The 15255-nt window shown below is 37.4% G+C and overlaps 2 non-coding genes across 2 annotated transcripts; both read right to left on the bottom strand.

Moving 5' to 3' along the window:
- Positions 1-3582: 3582 nt before the first annotated feature.
- LOC141589077 (small nucleolar RNA R71) lies at positions 3583-3689 on the bottom strand. Its single transcript, XR_012520031.1, has one exon. It is a non-coding gene; the product is annotated as a small nucleolar RNA R71 (small nucleolar RNA).
- A 9193-nt stretch (positions 3690-12882) lies between these two features.
- LOC141589075 (small nucleolar RNA R71) lies at positions 12883-12989 on the bottom strand. The gene has a single exon (XR_012520030.1). It is a non-coding gene; the product is annotated as a small nucleolar RNA R71 (small nucleolar RNA).
- Positions 12990-15255: the final 2266 nt, after the last annotated feature.

Raw genomic sequence — 15255 nt, 5'->3', positions numbered from 1 at the left:
TTTAGAACTCTCGGTCGATAATATTATATTAACAATTATCTTTAGCCCAAAACACATCGACAAGGGCACGGTGGGGCCGATACATCCCTTATCAAATACTTTTGTTGAGTTCAATCCAAATTTCGAATAAATGTGTCCATGATCCAAACCCACGTTAACTTGGGCACGGTGTGGCCGATACATCCCTTATCGACATGAATTCGGTGGATTAACATTCATCACCCACTTCCCCTACGTAACAAGGTTTGTACCCCGGTGGGGCCGAGCGCACTCCCTCGCGAAATAGGTTTTCATGGTTTCTACTATTTGGTAAGGCTATGTCTCAATTAATTGTTTTAGCGAGAGGTCATGTCAATTTATTATCTATCACGTTTTAAGTGAACTAAAGCGGTGAACTACGATAATTTTAATTGACACGGTCGATAAACTCGATAAAATGACAATGCATGTTTAGTTATGGCGATTTAGCGATGCATGTGACATAAAATAAAATGCAAGCAAAAAGATAAATAAATCCTAGTATGGCCTTTCCTAAAAAAGAAAAACTCTTTAACTATTACATATTCGGAAACCAACTCCATTGGTCCCTTGAACTTCGGTTGTGACACGCATCTCGAGGTAACACCGTCTTTATGTATCGCCATTCTTGAAGTAATCCGTCTTTTGGAACTCCGGAATGAATAAAATTACATAACAAATTACATAATTTCCTATTATACATTTGTAACTAAAATAAAATAAATCTATTAAATTACAAAACGGTGATACGAGATCACAATAAAAATTACAACCGAATCGATATTCCCATACATTTCGGGAAATACCAATTAAAATCTAAGGCCATACTAAGTAAAATTACATAATTCAAAATTACATAAATTAAAATTATGACAATCATAAAGTAAAATGCAGCATTATAATATGTATGAACATGCTCAATTTTATGCTAAATCGCCTTTAAATAGCCAATATCATATATTACTCGGTTTTTACGGATTTGCGTGATTTCAACGTTTTATAATCACAAAAATTACATAAACTCATATTTATGCATAAGTTAATTACCCTAACCTCTTAGGACTCAAAATATAGTCTTCACTAATAATTTGACCATAATTAACCCATATCTTATAAAATTGTTCATAAATGGACTAAAAATTACAAAAACAAGCTATTAAACTTCAAATAAGCCACAAAATTTCAAATAAATTCAAAATTTGAAATTTAAACTCATGAACATTCTGGAAAGTTTCCATGACACTCATAATGATCAAAATATTAGGTTAAAATTTCGAAATTTTTCCGGAAAAACAATGTTGCGGTTTATCGATTTTAATAAAATAATCATAAAAACATGGAAAAATTATTTTCATTAATTTTTCAATTTTAGATCTGAAAAATATAATAAAATGCAACATTAGACGTTTTTCCTAAGTCATAGATTATGTTTTATTAATTTTTCACTAATAATGTCACTATTTATGCTATTTTTCTTCAAAAATTCATAAATCATGCTAAAAGACTTCTTTATAGCCAATTATTTTACACACATCTTGTAAAATTGCATGTGACAACATATTAATTTTCTATGATCAGATTCGAAATTTAACTCATATTAACCTATTTTTCTCTTAAATCCGTATTTAATAATGAAAAATTCATTTTTCGAGCATAACAAGTCCAAAAATTATGAAAATTTGCAGGTTATCTCAAAATCATATATGTAACAACATATCCAAAAACCAAGTAAAAATTCGAAGTATAGCTAATTTTAGACCAAAAATGACATTTTTACTCATAAAATCACATTTAAATGCCATTATTGTAAATTATGAACAATAAAAATCCGAAAAATTAACCAAAATATCCTAAAACATTTTAGGACCAGAAATATTAACATGCATGTAATAATTTCGTGATATATCATAATAACACAAATTTTACAAGTTTTATTTGTTATTCATATAACTCGGAAAAACTTTTAACCAATTTGCATGCAAACAACCGTGGCTCTGATACCGATTGAAGGAAATATAGATCTATATACATACTAACATACTCATATATGTTTAATTTAATTCGTCATAAAATTAAATAAGGATTTTATGCATGCAAACTAATTAATAAAATGAGAAAGAAATCATATTCTTACATTGGATGTATCGGTTTTATGGGCACAAAAGAATTCTCCTTTTCTTTTGTTCTTGAGCTTTCCTTATGGATGAACCAAGATCCAAGTGTAGGATCTCTCCCTAAGCTTTATACCCAAGGCTTTCTCTTAATTAGAATTAATATTATGAGTACTAGATAATATTAATTCTTGTAGAAAAATGACCCAAAAATATTGTTTGTGCTCTTGAATATTCGGTCAAGAGTAAGGGAATTTTGGAGTGTTTTATCTCTCTAATTTCTCATAAAATGTAGAGAGGAAATTAATTTCTTACACTAGAAATTATCTATTTTCAAGGAATGAAAAATTAGAGAAGAAAAACTCTCTAAATGGTCTTGGTAAAACCGGTGGGGGAGGGATTGGTTAGCCTATGCATGGGCATGATTCTCTAACCAAGAGAATAGGTATGCAAGGCTAGGAGTAGGTAGTGTCATCATATTGTCTCCACTTAAATTATTAAACATAATTTAATCACCATAATCCCTCCATATTTTGGTCCACTTATAATATGGGATCCATATTATTTTTGTCAATTTTGTCTTATGTCACATGTCATATGTCACATAAATTTGTTATGTATTTTTAACATATTAAAAATCAACGTATTAATAAAAATACGTCACATACAAAAATCGACTTAGTAATTTCATAATTACTTGTGCCAAAATATTTTACCAATTTATAAATCACAACAGATTGTATTTATAATAATTCATTCAATTCCGATTGTTTCTTTAAACAATAATTTCATCCGAGTAATGATACAATTCGATTACTCAGACCGTATCTCATTTAATCACATTTCAATTTGATACGTAAATTTTACTTCCAAAATCGTCCGTCAATTTTTCAAGTAATTTAATTAACTCGTAACGTTATACAATTAATTAAATAATCAATTAAGAGTGTTGCCCTATAGGTATGACCTAGGGGGTCAACTGATCACCACCGTCGCACGACGAATGTCAAACTCTAGTCACCAATCATTACCGATATATGTTGACCAGTTGACAGTATAAATACTTCCCAATTGTATTCTTTAAAATGAGATTTAATAATGATATTTAAATCATGTAATCGCACTATTGTTGAGGACACATTTCCCAACACACTTAACCGGAAATTTCATTGCAAAATCCGCATTTATCCAATTAGTCAAAAGAAGCCAATTTGGGGGGATGCCTAGTGAAGACCCTCACTCCCACATTGAGTCTTTTTGTGACTATTGTGATGCGATTTCACAAACCGGTGTGACTCAAGACCAAATTCGATGGGTCTTATTTCCTTTTTCTCTAATCGGCACCGCAAAACAATGGTTGAAAAGCCTTGATAAGGCTACCCTTGGAATTGACTCTTGGAAGAAGTTGGCTCTAGCTTTCTACAAAAAGTTCTACCCTCCGGAAAAGACTAACATGCTAAGAACTCAAATTACGGGTTTTAAGCAAAGGGATGAAGAATCTTTGTATGAAGCTTGGAAGCGGTTCAAAGGAATTTGTCGCTCATGTCCTCATCATGGACTTAGCGAGTGGTTCTTGGTACAACAATTTTGGAATGGTCTTTATGAAAACTCAATAAACATTCTCAACATGGGATCAAATGGTATGTTCACCGAAGTTGACGATAATCGAACTTGGAACAAGATTGAGGAAATGGCGGTCCATAATTCACAATATAGTAGACCTCGCAAGGCTACTAGAGGAGAAAAGCATGAAGTGGACTCTATTACTCAATTGGGTGCTCAACTTAGTGCTCATATTGATACCATTAACTTGAAGTTTGAAAAGACTATGGCTAAACTTGAAGAAGCCTCAAAATAACCAAATCATCATGTTAATGCCATGGTAGCATCTTCATCAATCCCAAGTGGGATATGTGAGAATTGTGGAACTTTGGGACATGACCAAAGTGAATGTAGGGGAACAAATGAACAAGTGAATTCTTTTCAAGCATACAAGAGTGGTACCCCTTATTCCAATTATTACAATGAAAACACCAAATTCCACCCAAATCTCTCATACAAAAGCCAAAATATTCAAAACCCTCAACAAACATACACCCCACCTCCCATGAGAAACCAAAACCAAATACCCTTTTTCAACCAAAACCAAGGTTACCAAAATCAAACTCCATACAATCAACAAAATGACCAAGGTTTTGATGTTCAAAAAGCGGTCCTCCAAATGCAAAAGAATCAACAAGAATTTTTCACTCAAATGCAAAAAGATAGCCAAGCAAAGGACATCACCATCAACAACATCCTAGCCCACACAAAAATGTTGGAAACCAAATTGACCCAACTAGCATCTTCAAACTCTCAAAGACAAAAAGGGCAATTACCACCTCAAAGTAATCCCCCAAGACATGAAACGGTTAGTGCCATTCACTTGAGGAGTGGTACGAGATATGAAGGACCAAAGAAGCAAGTTGAGGATGAAGTTGTGGAAGCTAGTGACAAAGAAGAAGTTGTGCAAAACTCTAAGGACGGAGAACCAACAAAAGAAGAAGTTTCAAAGAAAAGTGAAGAGAAGGCCAAGGAGAAGGAGCCCATTATGATTAGACTTCCATTCCCAAGTCGTCAAGCAAAGCCTAAGTTTGATGACCAACTTGGAAAATTTATGGAAATTGTGAAGAATTTGGAAGTCTAGATTCCTTTCACGGAATTAATCAATCACGTGCCGGCCTATGCAAAGTACATGAAGGACATCCTTACGAAAAAGAAGTCGATCCGGAAGCTTGAAACTATCGCCTTCACTATGGTGAGTAGTGCAATCCTTCAAGGGAGTTCACCTCCGAAACTTAAAGACCCGGGAAGCTTCTCAATACCGTGTACCATTGGCGACACCACGATCAACAAGGCTTTGTGTGATCTAGGAGCAAGCGTGAGTGTTATGCCGTATTCGGTTAGTAAAAGGCTAGGGATGGGAGAGCTTAAATGTACCAACATCACACTCCAAATGGCCGATAGATCGACGAAGACACCGTTAGGGATATGGGAAGATGTTCCAGTGAGAATCGGCAAATTCTTCATCCCGGTGGACTTTGTCATTGCTGACATGGAAGAAGACTCCAATATTCCGATCATCCTTGGTAGACCTTTCTTGCACACCGCGGGTGCGGTGATAGATGTGAAGCACGGAGAGCTTACTCTAGAAGTAGGAGACGAGACCATAACTGTCAATCTTGACAAGACCATGAGAGCTCCCCGTTTGCATGAACCATGCTTTATGGTTGATCACTATAGCCGGAAGGATGATAGGAAGAAGTCGGAATTCCAATGGAAGAAGAAAGTTGATAATGCTCCATCAAAAGAGCAAGATAATAGCAACAAAGAGAGCTTGAAAAGCTCACCCATGACAAGTGAACAGGATGGCCTCATTGGCCAAAACAAGAAAGAAGGAGAGTTGTCTCTATCAACTCAAGAAATTTTTAATGATCAAGTAGACGAAGTTTGCGGTCTTTGGGATGATGAGTTCGAAGGGATATTCAATCTCTATATTGGTAATGCTATGAACCAAGACCATCATGGAGAACAACAAGTGTAAAGATCTATTGAGGATCTTTATCATGATAATGAACAAGCTTTCGACTACTTCTTCAAGGTGTTAAGTAACATCAACAACACCTTGAACATGCCCCCTTTGACATCTCACATTGGATGAGAGTTTGGTGGATTCCTCCCTAAAACACCATTTGTAAATATTCTAACTCCCTAACTTGCATTTCAATTTTTACATTGCATTTTTGGATTCATATTTTTGTGCCTTGATCAAGATATTCATCATTTTTGAGAGAAGTGAGGGAGGGACTGATGATTTTATTGATGTGTAGTGTTTTGACTTAGTGTGGGGATAGCAATTGCCTAGGCTATTCATGCCTTCGTAGTGCCCCTACAATGAAGAACACGAGAATTGAAGAATGAAAATGTTACGGGTTATGCAGTAACCACGGATGAACCTGAATCCGTGTGGTCAAGGAAGAATCCGAGCGGCCAAAAGGAGAATCCGCTCGTCCTGAAGAATCCGAGCGTCCTATGTCACCAGCCGCCCGTCTGGCAGAGCTGTAGATTTCAAAAAAATGGTATGTCACAGAATCTGAGCGTCCCAATTGAGAATCCGCTCGTCTGATTCTGGACGCTCGTCTTACCGAGAAGACGCTCGTCTTTCTGCTGTTGAAATTTAAAGAATCACCCTGTAACAAAATCCGAGTGTCCGTGCAGGAAGACGCTCGTCTCAAATGGAAGAATCCGCTCGTCTTTGCTTAAAGACGCTCGTCCTGTGGCGTCATTTCCTGGGGCAAAACACGAAGAATCCGAGTGTCCCAGCCCTTGGTCTGCTCGTCCCTACTGCTATTTCAAATATAACGGGTCTCTTAAACCCCTTTCCCTCATTCATTTTCATTTCTTCTACATTCAAACACTACCCACTACCCAAAAAGCCCATAAAACCCTCATCCTCTACATCAACAAAACCAAATTTCCTCAACCAAATTCAACAAAATCAAATCCAAACTTCCTCACAACAAAAATTAATCACTCCTTTTACAACAACAATTGATATAAACACCAAAATCTTCAACCTTTGAGTCGATTTTTAAGATACAAAGCAACATTCTTTCATCTTAAGTCGATTTGGGCATAACTAAAAATTGAAGATTTCAATCTTTCTTTGGTGTAATCAACAATGGCAAGAACTAAAGGAGGTAACAAGGCACCCCCAAAGAAGACACTTTCAAAAAGGCAACAAACTCTTCAAGCAAAACAATTGTCAAAGGCATTGGTAGTCCATGAGGCAAGGTTGGAGGTTCAACAAGGTCCCCCTATGGAAGCTACAACATCAACAACTCCGGTCATTGAGCAATTATCTAATTATCCGGAGGTAATTTTCACTTCCGACTCTCATAGGGATAAATTTGTTCTCTTTGCTAAGAAGACCATTATGCCTACAAAATTTATTTGTGAAGATGCTTTGACAAAGTTGGGTCTTCTTGAACAAACCAAAACCTTATTTGAGGATATGGGATTGGGTAAATTGTTTACCATGAAAGAATTGACATACCCTTCCCTCACCTTGGAATTTTTGAGTTCCTTGAAAGTCACAAGGGTGGAAACTAGAACCCACATCGAGTTTCGTCTTGCAAATGTTGATAGACGCATCAATTTTGGTGAATTGAGTAAGATTTTAGGCCTTAGTGATACCCCGAAATATACAAAGATCCCCGAAAAGTATGACCCCGCTCCTCTTTGGGAGGCAATTTTCGGAAAGAAATTTGTGCGCTTTAATGATTGTCGTGCTCTATTAGTCCACCATCCGGGCATTAGAGTGTGGCATAAGGTCGTTGGGAATACTTTGTTAGCAAGAAATGGCAGTAATCATATTACCAAGCTCGATTGTGTTCTTCTTGAGTCGGCCTTAAACATAGGAAGGGAATATACTAAGCCATATAATGCTCTAAGACTTTTGGTTGAAAGATGGCTTAATGTCGATTGTGGTAAAGAGGGCACCGCTTTCATTGTAAATGGAGGACTAGTTACCTAATTGGCCAAGCACTTTAACCCAAATTTCAACAAAGACAACACTTATGTGGCAGTTAAAGGAGGTCATCTCATTGATATGGACACCATAATTCACAAGTTTAAGTGGGTCAAGCATAATCCTCTTGACACCAAATATGGGTGGTTAACCAATGAAGCTAGATCCTTCACCTTGCCTTCAAAGATTTGTCGATTGAGTGTTCACCGGCCAAACTACCTTCTTCCAGTCTCTGAGGAGACCGAGTATATTATTCAACAACAAAGAGGCGAGATCGACGAGCCCTCCTCCTCCATTGTCACACCACCCTACCCATTTGAGTATCACGAGTTCAAACCCAAAGATGCCGAGGTAGGAAATGATTACAGGACTCTACTCATGAGGGAAATGCACAAGCAAGCTTACAATGATAGAGTGGATGCTTACAAGGCCCATTATCTGCCTCTCCTACATCTAGCTAGGCAAGGACTTCTTGATCCATCATGTCCTTTGCCTAGTTGGGCGGATAGGGAAGTTTTCTTTCCTAGCACCTCTAGTGGTGGAAGACCGGGTGGAGAGGAGATTGTTGATGAGGGTGTTGATGAAGAAGTTGAAGAAGAAGAGGTTCAAGAAAGTGTTCAAGAAGAAGAAGCTCAAGATGAGGAAGACGAAAGTAAGGAAGAGCAAGGAAGTGAGAGTGGGAGTGGAGATGATTCCACATCTATGGAGGAAGAAGATGATAATGATGATATGATGGAGGATTAGCAAACCTTGGAGGCTCCGACATTCTTTCACCCCTCTTATGGTTTGTCTACTTCTTTTGTTTTCTTTATTTTATTTTGATCACTTGTTTGTGGAGTCCAAACAACATGGAGGACTAACACCTTGGCTTCATTAAGGTGTTCTTTTCATTGTTCCCAACTTGTAAAATCCAAAATGACAATTTGTAGTTTCATGCATTGCATTCCATGTGCATAAAGTACCCCGAAATTCAAGACGTTAGAAATAATGTCTATTTTGGTTTGGGGAAGTCCATGCATATGCATCGGGAGGTAATTTAAATTATGCTCTCCGCCATAACAAAAACACATGCATCATGTAGTGTAGCTTAGTATAGTTTGCATTTAGTTTAGAAATCATGCATCATGCTTGCATAATTTCATATCGTATTGGCCATTGAGGACAATGCCCATACTAGTGTGGAGATGGGAAATTCTAACTTGACTTTTATTCAAAAAATCCAAAAAAATCAAAAATTTCGAAAAATCCAAAAAAATTAAAAAATTGAAAAAATCAAAGACATGTTCATTTCCTTTGTAGTGTAGTCTTGTATATATTGTTTGTATACATTGTGTTTGTTCATCCTTGTTCACATTGATCGACTACGCCACATCCGAGACATGAGGATATTGAAGACCGCATGGTATGATCTTTCCAATCTCCTTTTTCCTCTTTATGTTAATGACTATGTGGCTTTATTTTGATTGATACGGTATAAACAATGTGAATTTAGGATTGCATTTAGATTATTTGGCATACTAGTTGGTAAAATGATATGCATTAGGATGTATATATGTTAGTTGCATCATGACATGTAGTTTGCATGTTAGAAAAATTTTGTGAAACCGTCTACTTGGGAAGTTTGACAAGTGTATATAGGCCCTAGTAGATGTTTTTTCTTCTTAAGACTTTGCTTGTTAGAATACTTGTAAAACACCCTAGGATGTGTCATGCTAGTATCCTTTGACCCATGGATTAAGGCCTAGTCAAGAGTACCTTGTGGTGTGATAACTCCTTGGCTACCGTTTATTCCAAGGTGACCCTTGAAACCATGCAACCATCATTCATCCATGTTCTACCATATTTTTGTCATCAAAGGGAATGGGCACAAAAAGAAATTGTTCAAATTTGAGTTCAAGAAATGAAATGAAAAGAAAAGAAAGGAAAAAGTTTGCAAATTGCATCAAAAGAAAAGAGGAGTAACAAAAATGAAAACTCCTATGCTTCAAATATAAGGCACCCTCACTACACATAGGGTGACTTTGAAAATGTTCAAAAGAAAATGCAAAAAGTTGAAAAGTTGTCAAGTATTGAAATGCCAAAAATCAAAAGAAATGGCAAAAAGAAAAGTATTCTCAAATGTTATATGCCACAAGAAATTGGGGGGAAAAACAACAACAAAAGCAAACTCCCAAATGAAACTCAAATACTATTGATCCCTTATCCATCGTATCCACTTTTTTCCATGGTAGAGAGGGGACGACCCTTCTTCTTGTCTAGGCAAGAAGGGGAATTCCGCGATCCTCCAGTGTTTCTAACACCATAGGGAGTCTATTCTTGACAAAAGCATTTAACGGTTGAGGACAAAGGTACCCTAGCTTGACACAACTTGGAGGTGATTTATTGGTATCCTTCAAGGCTTAGTAGTTTGAAGAAATTGCATCTATGAAGGAGTGTGTACCCTTGAATTGCTTCCCTTGTAGATAATTTCCGCCACTTAGATGAGGAAAGTGGTTATTCTTTTGTAGATGCATCCATTACTTGACTTTGTGTGCTTTAATGATTGGATGTGTCGCCATTTTGACAAGACCCACCTTGCCTTGCAAGAAGGCATCCTACCTCATGGTTGTCTTGTTGTGAGTTGAAGGGGCGGAGTGAGACCCGTTAATTGTCTCATGTCGGCTATATTAGAAGGATAGTTTAAATAAGGGTCCTAGTTTTGTCACCTCTTTACTCGGGACGAGCAAATGTTCGGTTTGGGGATATTTGATGTGACCATTATTTGAGCATATTTAGTCCCTGTATTAGCCTCGTTCCTATGCTTTTTAGTGCATATTTGGATCATTTACTATCTTTAGTCCTTTGTTTTGCGTATTCTTTGAGGTTTTGTTTCCTTGGTAAGAGAGGAGTGCAAACCTTGCATTTTCATGGCAAAATAGAGCTAAATTGATCGAATCTAATGACCAAGCTTCAAAGAGAAGACAAGGTTAGAAGGCCTTTATACATATTATAGTAGATGGGCAATGATGAAGAAATCCTTGCATCCCCGACTAAATCCCGGAGGATTATTGGAAGAAAAGAAGAAAAGGAAGGTTGTGACGAGATCCGCTCGTCCAGCCAAGAAGACGCCCGTCCAACACGCCACAATCCGCTCGTCCAGCGTATCAATCCGACCGTCCAGCCACCACAGAATCCGCCCGTCCCGACCCCTTGGACGCTCGGATTCTCTTACAGACCCATACGTCATCTTCTTCCCTCCATGAAAGATGCGCATATTTGTGAAAGACCGGCAAAAAGGAGACTCGCATCTTTTCTGAGAAGAGCGATTCCTCAAGGACTTAATCGTCATTTAAGCCCTTAGTAAATCCTAATTTGTGTACCTAATCCCCACTATAAATACCCCATTAGTCTAATTAGATTAATCATGTTCTTCTTATCAATCTTTAGTGTAGTTTATATCATTCTAATCTTTCCTAAATCTTGTAATCAACTTCTAATCAAATATTAATACAAATCTCATTTCCTTAATTTCCCTTTTGTTCATCTTTTATTTTGGGTAATTGAAGATTATTTGGATTATTATTGGGAGATTAACAACCTTCCAATCATTCATCAAGTACTTCTATTAGTCATTGCTTTATTTTGGAATCATTAGTAGGTATAATTCTCTTAATCCCTTTTTAATTATTGTTAATCATCTTAATTTATTCATCATATTTTGCTTTGTTAATATAATTGACAACCTTGTTAATATGTTAAACTTGATAATGAGTGAGTAGTTTCCTTAACTAGGGTTAATGCGTAATTAGGGGAAACCAACATGGGGGATGATTCATGCTTAAATCCATATGTTTTCATAATTTATTTGCTTGCTTGTTGTGATCTCAACTTATGCACATGTTATGTTTGATGAAATGCGAGCCTATGAATCCTTGCATTTTTTACCCATCACTTACCTTTTCAATGAGACTTGTAAGACATAAACCAACTCGAGTCTCATGACCATGCATATAGTTGAGTAGGGAGGATTAAGTCGACTTGTAGGTGTTGTACAATCTAATCGATTCGGCTGCGGGACCCAAACCTTCCTAGGATTGTAAGATATAAACCAACTCGATCCATCACAATAATAATTGCTTGCTTATAATTTGAGAATATGTTTGTATGATCAATTCCCATGAATCCTCTATGACCCCATGACACCCTAGTGCTTTTAATCAATTGTTTACATCTCATTTTAATCATCTTGCTTGTTTACTTTTATTGCTATTTAGTTTAGTGATCTTCTTATCTCAACCCAAATCGTGACACCCCTAGACACCGCTACTTGCAATCGAAAATCCCACATCAATACCCGTCCCTTGGGATCCGACCTTTACTTGCCTCTTTACTAATAGTAGAGTTTTTTGTGAAGTTATAAATATTGTTTTGGTCTAGGTGCTCCTAACGACAAGTAACCGAAAATTAAGCTCCAAGTGTGTGCGACCAAAAAATGGCACCGTTGCCGGGGACGGTGTTAACTTGATTTGATTTTCTTAGATTGTTATTAGTTGTGTCTTTCTTTGCCTTGGGGAAGTAAAACTCCTCAAGGTTTGTTCTAATTGTTTTCAAGTTGTTTGATATTTTGCATTCTAGAAGATCACAAGGTAACTTGTTACCCATTGATCACGAAATTGAAAGAACTTTGACAAACAATAGACGACTTGCTAGAGGTACTTTGAGAGGTATTGGTGAGGTTGTAGATATTCAACCAAATAATATTGAGTTCATCAACCCTTTTGCAAGAGAAGTTGAGGAGAACCCAACACAAAATCCAACATAAAATCGACCCACAATGCCTAAATTCTCATCACATTCCGTACCAACCGAGGAGAACCGACCCAATGGAACTCCCACACCACAACACTTAACCGGAAATTTCATTGCAAAATCCGCATTTATCCAATTAGTCGAAAGAAGCCAATTTGGGGGATGCCTAGTGAAGACCCTCACTCCCACATTGAGACTTTTTGTGACTATTGTGATGCGATTTCAAAAACCGGTGTGACTCAAGACCAAATTCGATGGGTCTTATTTCCTTTTTCTCTAATCGGCACCGCAAAACAATGGTTGAAAAGCCTTGATAAGGCTACCCTTGAAATTGACTCTTGGAAGAAGTTGGCTCTAGCTTTCTACAAAAAGTTCTACCCTCCGGAAAAGACTAACATGCTAAGAACTCAAATTACGGGTTTTAAGCAAAGGGATGAAGAATCTTTGTATGAAGCTTGGAAGCGGTTCAAAGGAATTTGTCGCTCATGTCCTCATCATGGACTTAGCGAGTGGTTCTTGGTACAACAATTTTGGAATGGTCTTTATGAAGACTCAAGAAACATTCTCAACATGGGATCAAATGGTATGTTCACCGAAGTTGACGATAATCAAACTTGGAACAAGATTGAGGAAATGGCGGTCCATAATTCACAATATAGTAGACCTCGCAAGGCTACTAGAGGAGAAAAGCATGAAGTGGACTCTATTACTCAATTGGGTGCTCAACTTAGTGCTCATATTGATACCATTAACTTGAAGTTTGAAAAGACTATGGCTAAACTTGAAGAAGCCTCAAAATCACCAAAGCATCATGTTAATGCCATGGTAGCATCTTCATCAATCCCAAGTAGGATATGTGAGAATTGTGGAACTTTGGGACATGACCAAAGTGAATGTAGGGGAACAAATGAACAAGTGAATTCTTTTCAAGCATACAAGAGTGGTACCCCTTATTCCAATTATTACAATGAAAACACCAAATTCCACCCAAATCTCTCATACAAAAGCCAAAATGTTCAAAACCCTCAACAAACATACACCCCACCTCCCATGAGAAACAAAAACCAAATACCCTTTTTCAACCAAAACCAAGGTTACCAAAATCAAACTCCATACAATCAACAAAATGACCAAGGTTTTGATGTTCAAAAAGCGGTCCTCCAAATGCAAAAGAATCAACAAGAATTTTTCACTCAAATGCAAAAAGATAGCCAAGCAAAGGACATCACCATCAACAACATCCTAGCCCACACAAAAATGTTGGAAACCCAATTGACCCAACTAGCATCTTAAAACTCTCAAAGACAAAAAGGGCAATTACCACCTCAAAGTAATCCCCCAAGACATGAAACGGTTAGTGCCATTCACTTGAGGAGTGGTACGAGATATGAAGGACCAAAGAAGCAAGTTGAGGATGAAGTTGTGAAAGCTAGTGACAAAGAAGAAGTTGTGCAAAACTCTAAGGACGGAGAACCAACAAAAGAAGAAGTTTCAAAGAAAAGTGAAGAGAAGGCCAAGGAGAAGGAGCCCATTATGATTAGACTTCCATTCCCAAGTCGTCAAGCAGAGCCTAAGTTTGATGACCAACTTGGAAAATTTATGGAAATTGTGAAGAATTTGGAAGTCTCGATTCCTTTCACGGAATTAATTAATCACGTGCCGGCCTATGCAAAGTACATGAAGGACATCCTTACGAAAAAGAAGTCGATCCGGGAGCTTGAAACTATCACCTTCACTAAGGTGAGTAGTGCAATCCTTCAAGGGAGTTCACCTCCAAAACTTAAAGACCCGGGAAGCTTCTCAATACCGTGTACCATTGGCGACACCACGATCAACAAGGCTTTGTGTGATCTAGGAGCAAGCGTGAGTGTTATGCCGTATTCGGTTAGTAAAAGGCTAGGGATGGGAGAGCTTAAGGCTCTGTTTGGTAAATAGCGGATTGATATTGGCAGAAGCAGATTGTGAAAGCAGATTATAATTAACAGATTTTGTTGGCAGGTTTGACTAGTATATTTGATTAGCAGATTTTGTTAAAGGTGTTTGGTAAGTAGCAGATTTAAATTAGCAGATTATCTAAATCTTTTGTAAAATGACAAGTAAGTACATGAATTAACTATGGAATAAATGTAAGGTTATATTTCCTAAGGGTAAAAATGTGAATTTATTTTTTTCCCAATCTACTCTTAGAATATGCTGGGGGGAGCAGCATATTGTAAAATAGTAGATTCGGCCTCAATCTACTATCCCAATATGCTGTTTACCAAACACCCCAAATAGCATATTGACCAGTCAAATATGCTAAAAGTCCCAAATATGCTATTTTTTTGTCAATCCGCTGTTTACCAAACACCCCCTAAATGTTCCAACATCACACTCCAAATGGCCGATAGATCGACGAAGACACCGTTAGGGATATGGGAAGATGTTCCAGTGAGAATCGGCAAATTCTTCATCCCGGTGGACTTTGTCATTGTTGACATGGAAGAAGACTCCAATATTCCGATCATCCTTGGTAGACCTTTCTTGCACACCGCGGGTGCGGTGATAGATGTGAAGCACGGAGAGCTTACTCTAGAAGTAGGAGACGAGACCATAACTTTGAATCTTGACAAGACCATGAGAGCTCCCCGTTTGCATGAACCATGCTTTATGGTTGATCACTATAGCCGGAAGGATGATAGGAAGAGGTCGGAATTCCAATGGAAGAAGAAAGTTGATAATGCTCCATCAAAAGAGCAAGATAATAGCAACAAAGAGAGCTTGAGAAGC

Source organism: Silene latifolia, chromosome 6, assembly GCF_048544455.1.
Source record: "Silene latifolia isolate original U9 population chromosome 6, ASM4854445v1, whole genome shotgun sequence".
Classification (NCBI taxonomy): domain Eukaryota; kingdom Viridiplantae; phylum Streptophyta; class Magnoliopsida; order Caryophyllales; family Caryophyllaceae; genus Silene; species Silene latifolia.
Note: the sequence above shows the minus strand (reverse complement) of the source record. Positions and strands in the feature narration are given on the sequence as shown.